The sequence below is a fragment of the Lactuca serriola genome, chromosome 5, assembly GCF_051521515.1.
Source record: "Lactuca serriola cultivar US96UC23 chromosome 5, Lser_US96UC23_V15, whole genome shotgun sequence".
Taxonomy (NCBI): domain Eukaryota; kingdom Viridiplantae; phylum Streptophyta; class Magnoliopsida; order Asterales; family Asteraceae; genus Lactuca; species Lactuca serriola.
This window is the reverse complement of record NC_136412.1, coordinates 289,802,545-289,812,086: the sequence shown is the minus strand read 5'-3', so window position 1 is coordinate 289,812,086 and position 9,542 is coordinate 289,802,545.

The window sequence follows — 9,542 nt, the reverse complement described above, 5'->3', positions numbered from 1 at the left end:
TATGTATGATATATATATATATATATATATATATATATATATATCATATTCGCTTTATGTGTTGTATGTATGTATTATCCAAGTTAACATGATACACACTCTTGCATTGAGGAATCAATATAACATAATACAATATGCAATGAGCTTATCTAGAATGGGTTAATTGAATAATATATACAACACATAAAGCCCACATGAAATTTGAAATATATACAAAATATATACCCTAAAACTTATTTCACTAAGATTTACAAAATTTCAGACATCTGAATTAAGATATCTGAATTATTATTCGAATTCGAAATTCCGGATAGAGATTCATATATCAATTTCTAATATCCAAAATTTCCGGATATCCGGTTTTGAACTCGTTAAATTACGCTTAAATTTGAATTCGCCCTATAGGTTTGTAGACGGGAATAGTATTTTCTCATTCAGAGATCAAAATAGCAAAGAAAAAAAAAATGAATTCCCCATAGATGTATGATTGAGAATAGGAGTGAACTTAATGATTTTATCCCAAATCTCAACTTTAATCTTGTAATGAGGTGCGAGTCAAGAAACAATCTAAACATTGTCAAGCAGAAATCAGTTTGTGCGTTTATCATTGGGGAAAAACAAGGTTATGAATCTTTACGACATTAATACATTAAACAAATCTTCACATTTTCTTCTTAGATCTTATGCACACTATTCTAGTGATCAACTAAACAACTGTCTATAATACATATAAAATATGTTAATACTCAATAAGTAAACAAAAAATAAAAGTGGAAATTGATGTTGTAATAATGACAACAAAAGCATAAACACAAAATATAGACTAGGTGTGAAACCGTGTATTACACGGGTTGATTCAAAAGTAATATAAATTAAAATGTAAACCTATAATATCTTTAAAATAAATATTCAAAATAAAAAAATAAAAATGTATTTATTGCAATTTACTATCACATTTATTACAATTAATACTTTACATATATAAGATATAGCTTTTTAATTTTTAAAATTGAAGAAAACCCAATAATTAACATGTTGTTATTATTTATTTTAAAAATACCACAAAAATGTCAAGTGTCAAAACTCATGAGAGATTGACATGTGGCAAAATGGATCTTCATTTATTAGAGTAGATTTATAAAAATAACCGTTATTTAAACATGAATGCTCATGCAACCATACCCATAATTTCCCTCGCTAGCATCATGGTGTATAAGACACAATTTAGCAAATAATTATCCACAAACAATTTCTTGAAATTTTAAGCTATATCAATGCTCAAGGTCTGGCCTTTAAGCTATATTAATGCTCAAGGTCTGACCTTGCATAGCCCAGACCAGCTCAGCCCAAGAATGAAAACTTGTATCATCAAGTTATGAATCATTTAATATCAACTATAATAAATGAAGATCCATTTTGCTACATGTCAATTTCTCATAAGTTTTGACATTGTCATTTTATAATATTTTTGAAATCAATAATATCCACATGTTAATTTTTAGGGTTTTCTAATTTTTAAAATTAAAAAGCCACATAATATATATATATATATATATATATATATATATATATATATATATATATATATATATATATATATATATATATATATATATATATGGAAACTACCCTATTACAAGGTAATTTGCTCCTAGTGTTTCACCCATATGGATGAATTAGAAATGATCTCTCCTGCGATTGTTGTATATGACTTGTAAATGTTATTGAAACTCAAGTCATTTCTGGCCTTCCAAATGTTCCATAACATACCTTGTATTATAGTTAAAAAAAAACCTTTCTTTTCTTCGGACAATTGCCCCATCTAGCTCCAAACTCAAGAAGCTCTATCACCGATGAAAATGAACCAAACGGGATTCCACACCAATTGAAAATCCTCCTCCTTGTATTCGTCGCTTTAGGACATTGGATTAAAGCGTGATCGAATCATTCCTCCATGTGATTGCAACTCTTGCACAAGGTCGAACCAACATTTACACCTCGAACATATAGTCCCTTTTTCACTAGTATTCTACCTAAGCCCGCTCTCCAAGCGAAACAATTAACTTTTAGTGGTGCGATTCGTGTCCATGGCATTCCAACAAAACCGGTTGTGGTCAATTTTTCATCAAGCCAATTCCTTGCATGGTGAACCAAGAAGGAGTGGAGTTTATTCGGAAAATTATTTAAAGTGATGGGTGATAAAATATGCAAAAGTTCACAAAATTCAGCAATGAAATTTGGATTGTTGATATCATGATTCCAACCCTATGTGTAACCCATGTTGCCTATCCTTTCATTTATGGTACAATTTTTTTGACTTTCAATTGAGTACAACAGATGGAAGTGTGACCGGAACGACAATACCCCCGACCACTTGTCTTTCCAAAAAAGGAAAGCTATTTCTAATCCCAGTTTTAAGTGAAAATAGATCACATAAATTAAACCCAAAAGAATTGAGGTCAGACTCAACTTTTGTGATATTATGCTAAACCCCAGCCAATTGTTTTTGCGCCATGATTTCCATAGGCTTTGAATAGAGCTTGTGGACAACCCTAATTACCTCTCTCCATATACAATGTTTACCATCTCGAAGCTTCCACCACCATTTCAATAGAAGAGCACAATTTTGAGCTTTCAATGAACCAACTCCGAGTCCTCCTTTTTCTTTAGAAGCCATAACGGTTGACCAAGCAACCCAACATATCTTCTTTTTGTTATCATTTCCACCCCATATAAATCTCCTCCTAATTTGTTCCAATCGATCAAGGACACTAGCGGGGGCTTTGAAGAGGGAGAAGTAATATAAAGGCACACTACTTAACACTGATTTCACCAAAGTTAATTTGCCACCAAATGATAGATTCTTTGTTTTCCATGTGGAAAGTTTGGCATTAAACTTATCAATGATCGGTTTGCAATGTTTCTTTAAATTCATATTTGCACCAACCGGGACCCCAAGATATGTAAAAGGAAAAGAACCTGGCATACACCCAAGAAGTAAAGACCATGTGTTAACTTTCGAAGAAGAGGCTCCGATCCCAAATACCGTTGATTTATGGAAGTTTACTTGTAAACCGGAGGAGGCGTGAAAACATCTAAGTATTCTTGCTAAGTTGCGCATGTTGGATATAGTTCCATCACCCACAAATATCGTGTCGTCCGCATAGAAAAGATGAGATATACATGGGCCATTCACCCCGATTTTTTGCCCACGAAATAAGCCCTTGTTGCAAGCCGCTTTCATTGCCACATTTAAACCCTCCATGGCGATTATAAATAAGAAAGGAGAGAGCGGGGTCTCCTAGCCTAACACCTTTTGAGATGTGAAATTCTTTTGTTGGAGACTCGTTGATTAAAACCGAAGCATAAGAGGAAGACAAGCAACCAAGAATCCAATTCCGCCATTTAACACCGAAATTCATTTGTGCCATAATTGAATCTAAATAGATCCAATTAATGGAATCAAAGGCTTTCTCGAAATCAACTTTGAACATAAACATTTCCTTCTTCGCTTTTTTAGCCCATGAACATAATTCATTAATGATGAGAGGACCCTCAAGGATGTTTCGACCTGTGATGTAAGCCGACTGAACATCTCCCACCACATGACCTATGATCGATTTCAATCGGAGTGAGAGAGCTTTGGTGAGAATTTTATACATGCAACCAATTAGGTAAATAGGGCGATAATCACATAGATTAATTGGGTCTTTGATTTTTGGAAAAAGAGTGATGAAAGAGGAATTTGATCCCCTTGCAATGGAACCAGCGGCCTCAATATGGCGAATGAATCCCATCACTTCGCTGCTAAAAATGTCAAAGTGGGTTTTGATGAGATTGAAAGTAATGTCGTTTGGCCCAGGTGCTTTCTCTCCCCCACAAGCCCATATTGCTGACTTAATCTCACCAAGAGTGAACGGCTCTTCAATTGAATCACGTTGTACATCCGATAACCTGTCAAACAAAGAGTTGATGAAAAGAGGACAAATCGGCCACTTCTCATGAAATTTATTGTCAAAAAAATGAAAAGCTTCTTCTTTAATGGCAATTCGATCCACAATCCATCTACCATTAACTGTTAAACCATGTATACTCCTGTTTTTGTTTTTCAATGTGCCATGAAAGAAGGAGGAGTTTTCATCTCCGTCCACCGCCCATTTAATATGAGCTATTTGCTTCAAGTCAAGTCTATGCAATTGCTCCAAGTCAGCCAATTTTACTTTTCCGTCCCTGACTTCATTGATTTCCAGTGTCGATAAGTCCCTTGTTTCCACCAGTCGAGCTAATCCAATTAATCTCCTATTTAAGTCTTTCAAAACTTGTTCCTCTTTATTAAATTCCACAGCCCTCCATTTCTTGATTTCAATTTTTAGATGCTTTAGTTTAGAAGTAAGAAGCATGTCAGGAGGCCGAAAACCATGGATGAGGCCCATGCATTAGTGACAACCTCAGTGAATCCAATCCGGAGAAGCCATGAGTTGTACAATCTGAATGGTTGTAGACCAAAATCAACGACAAGATTGCAAAGTGTAAGTGGGGAATGATCGGAATGTTCACGAGGATGAGCCGTGATATATATATATATATATATATATATATATATATATATATATATATATATATATATATATATATATATATATATATATATATATATATATATATATATATATATATATATATATAGGAAAAGTGAATATACCCTTAAGGGTATATAAGCTTAGGTACCCAAACTCACCATACTATGTCGTTTTGTATCATATATATACATTATAATTGTTTAATGTTCTTATAATTCAACTTCTAAGTTGATTTGCTTTCAAGATTTTATAAATTTCACATTTATCTCCCTCTTACATAGTTTTCATTTTCAGTTATAATATATATAGCCTAGTAGGTGTTCGGCAAAAAGATGTGATGTAAGAGTAAGAAAATAGTGAAATTTTAAAAATCTTGAAAGTAAATCAAGTTAGAGATTGAAGTTTAAGAACATTATAATGAATATATCAAACAAAACGACGTATTATGATGAGTTTGGGTAACTAAGCTTATATACCCTTAAGGGTATATTCACTTTTCCTATATATATATATATATATATATATATATATATATATATATATATATATATATATATATATATATATATATATAAAGTATTAAATGTAATAAATGTGATAGTAATTATAATTAATAGGTTTCTTCATTCCTTATTTCAGAATTTTATTTAAAAAGTACTTAATGTTTACATTTTAATATTTAAATTTTTTTTAATTAACTCGTGTAATACACGAGTTTTACACCTAGTTATTATTACTAAACACGGTGAGTCTGCTATTTTTCCAAACAAATGTTGAATCTCTCCAAATTTAAATCACAGCCGTAAAAATTCAGGGTTTTTTTTTTTTATTTTTTTTTTAAATACGGTTACCGCTTACTCACAGCTTCCTTCGTATTCAACCTCCCACTTCTCTTCCACCTCCGTAAACCCTAAACCGCTCCTCTGCCCCACGACTCCTACGTTCTTCTGAATCTATGCTCCTTCAACTGCTCTCTGGGTGGTATTTATACCAACAAATTATAGAGAAAGCATTTTTCCGCAGAAGACGTCTTCTTCACTATGCCCACATTCTCCACTTAGGGAGAATTTTGTGAATCATTGAAATTTTGATTGTTACATCATGTATATGATGTTTGCTTCTATTTATACTTAAATTTATTTCATTCTATTAACTTCCACATAATGAAAATGGAAGAAATAAATAAAGTTATAAGACAATTATGGTGGCAAACGTATAGTGGGCAATATATTGAACACCTTGTGTATTTAGAAATGAGGAAAAGACGTACCACATGGTGTTGGTGTACACTCTATATTTTGATAGCCAAATGAGGTAAAATAATATTTTTGGTCAAGAAGATAACATATTCTCTCCATTTTCGGTAAATTTAGTATTTCTGTTAATTAATAAGTCATGTGTATGTTTTTATAGTTCTTTACTTAGATGCTTTTAAAATTTAATACCTATGTCAAATGACTGGCATTTGTATCAGTTGCTCAAGTGATTACTAGAGGTAAAGCTATAAAGTTAGAAATTAAAGCAAAAACGAAGAAAAAGGTATGGGCTTTATTGTTGTGATAAATATATGGAAGTTGTATGTGATTATTTGAGATTTAAATGTTTCAAGTTGTTCATAATAACTATGTTGTTTAAGCGTTTTTGTACATTTTCTTGAATTAGGCAATCCAAATAGATATTCTTTGTTGTTAAGAATTAGGTTACTTATATCAATTATTTTTGGCTTTTGTAGAAGTCTAATGCCTCGGTGTTTGGAAAGATATCGCAACCACGTCCTCTTTAACTTACAAAAGCATGTTCAACATCAGTCGTGTTGTAATTTTTTGCCCATTCTTTTTCAAATTTGCTTGCAACTTCAAATGGGCAAAAAAGTAAATATGAAAAGAGATAGACATTATTAATGGAAGTAAAAAATAAAATCATTTTGTTTGGATCAATGACGAAAGCTTTAATATGAAAAGTAAATAATACTTGATTTGCAAACGTGGCATAATAGTAAAGTTCTTTCACATTCATAAAACAATTTTCAACAAAAACAACCTTGTAAGCAAATTGTGGGGTAGAAATGAAGAAGATGGATAGGTTTTCTGGGATCAAAATGAAAAAGAGGGATAGGTGTCATGTTGTTGCAATGAAAGTAGGTTGTTGTAATAGAAAGAAGTTAGAAGTAGGATGTTATACTCGAGCTAAGAAGGTTGTTGTTTTCAAAATTGTATAGACAATGAGATTATATAAACGACAAACTATAATTCATTTATCGAACAAATATTACACTAGTTGTTTATATTTGTATGAAATATATCATATGATATTGTAGTACGTATTTCTTTAAGATTTTACATTTAGAAAAAATTTATAAATTTTATATTATTTTCATTTAAGGATTTTAAGTGTAAACTCAAATCTAATTCTATAATAGTCCTTTGATCATTTTTAGCTATTTTTGAGCAATTTTGCTATGAATACTGAATGACATCACAAAATGAATTCTTTTGATTTTATATAATTAGCATGAAACCTATTTACAAATTCAGTAGTACGTTATCTCTTAAATTAGTAAATATGCGAGTTATTTTAAATAGATATATTTTGATACTTATTTTTGCAGTATACGATTTTTTTTTCCATATTTAATCTCATTCCAATATAATAATCACATTTTCTAATATTTTGCAAAATTCGAAGATATCAAAGAGAATTTCAATTCTTGTACTTTGAGTTCCAAAAAAACATTTAACTATGCACAAAATCGTTGGCAATGATGACATATTGATCATTGTTTAATGTTTAGTCTAGAAGTTTACTTGCGACCATTCCAACATATATAGTTTTAAGATTGATCTTCGCTTAACATTAAAATGTGAAGCCCGAAACTCGATTTGGGCTCAATTGAGCCTTAATATTCAGCCTCTAGGCCAATGTATGATCTAATACTTTCGACCTTGGTTCAATCGATTCCATGTTGTATTAGAAAATCATAATGTAGTGCACATGTACTGCTAATTACTGACTCGACTAGACAGCTTGATATACATATGATCAAAGATACGATTACAGTAAAATGATTTAATTGCAATTAATATGACATATTATAACACCAAGAACATTCGGTTATAACTTTTGTTAATAAATTGCTTATAATGATTGTAAAAATTGATTAGAGCTCATGAATTAGATGGTGAATATATATATATATATATATATATATATATATATATATATATATATATATATATATATATATATATATATATATATATATATAACAAGAAAACAGAGTATTAGGGACGTCGTTTTTGCGACGACAAGACCTTTAGTGACGACACCAGACAAGCTACGCTTGGTGTCGCCACTAAACGCCAATGTCGTCGCTAATGGTGTCGTCACTAAAGGTATGAACCGGAGATCTGTCGGAGACACGCCAGTTTCAATCCTGACCCTTGGTTCGGAACATGATCCAACGGACAAGGTTTGTTCCCGTGGAAGACAATAGAGACGACACCTTTAACGGCGACATGTCGTCGCTATTGCTGTCGATCCTTTGACCCACATTGGACGAAATCTTGGTCCTACGATTCTTACCCGATCCAACGGTCGATAATCTCCAAAAAAGGCGCGTTGAGTTCCCTCTAAATTGTCGCCGCTAATAGCCTCTGGGTCGTCGCTATCAGCGTCGCAGGTTAAGGGTTACCCCTTTTGTTCGGCCTTCCTCGTCACAGACGACGTATAATTTGTCAAGCCTCTTCAATGGTTCTCTCCGGTGACGATTTGTGACATCACCGTTGACGCCACTGCTCTCCACCGCCGATTAACCTCCAAAGCTAATTCCCACCGCCCATTAACCTCCAAAGCCCACTGCCACCGCTTGCCGACTGCCACCTTCATTGCCGACTGTCACCTTCGACTACGACCTGCTATCACTGGCGACGTTCATTTTCTCTACCCATTTCATTTTCTCTTCTTTTCTGACCACCGGTTACGACTGTGAATTGTTGAATTTTTTTTTTGTTTTTAAGTTTCTGGTGTAAGGACACCACATCACCACCAATTGAGGCTTTGTTTTTTCAGTGAGCACATGTTAGTTTTCTTTTTCACTTCTGAATATGTATTGTATGCATGTGAATATCTTAATCATTGTATGAATTTATGAATATATATATATATATATATATATATATATATATATATATATATATATATATATATATATGTAAAATTGATGTATATATGTGAAACTACTGACTATAGATCATGAGACTTTTGGCTGTGTTGTAAGGTCAAACCTTGAAATATGATGATGTTTGAAATAAATCTCAGCATCAGCGTATATCTCAGTTTCAGCATCAGCGTTTGAGCAGCTCAACATGTTTAGTTTATTCAGTGCGTTGTAACAGATTTTGTATTTATCTTGTTTCCATAGTTAGCGTAAATTAGTTAGCTGGCATATCCCTGATTTGTAGGGATTGTCTAAAATAGCAGTATATAATCTTTTGTATAGGTTTGTGAATGCACGCTTTTCACAAACCCTAATCGCTGCTTTGTGCACACGATAATCTCTTTGTGAGATTATCTTTCTTAGTGAAAGTTTTTCTTCGTGAATTCTTCTTATTCTCATTTACTGTCATTGTTTGATAAATTGATTGATCTAAAGGCTTTTTCAATTGGTATCAGAGCGGGTTTCTCTTATCAAACAAATGGCTTCATCTTCTTCTTCGTCGAACTCATCAAATCATCCCTCCGCTAAAATTCCTCCTTTTGATGAAACAAATTTTGCCATGTGGAAAATAAAGGCTCTATATGCTTTAGAGTCAGTAGATGAAGACATGTTGGACATTGTCGAAAAGGGTCCATATGTTCCAATGTATCAGCCTCTGAAAAACAACGTTCCTGATGGTGCTATGAAGAAAACACCTAGAGAAAACTGGACGACAGATGACAAAAGAAAACATGGTCTAGATGTTC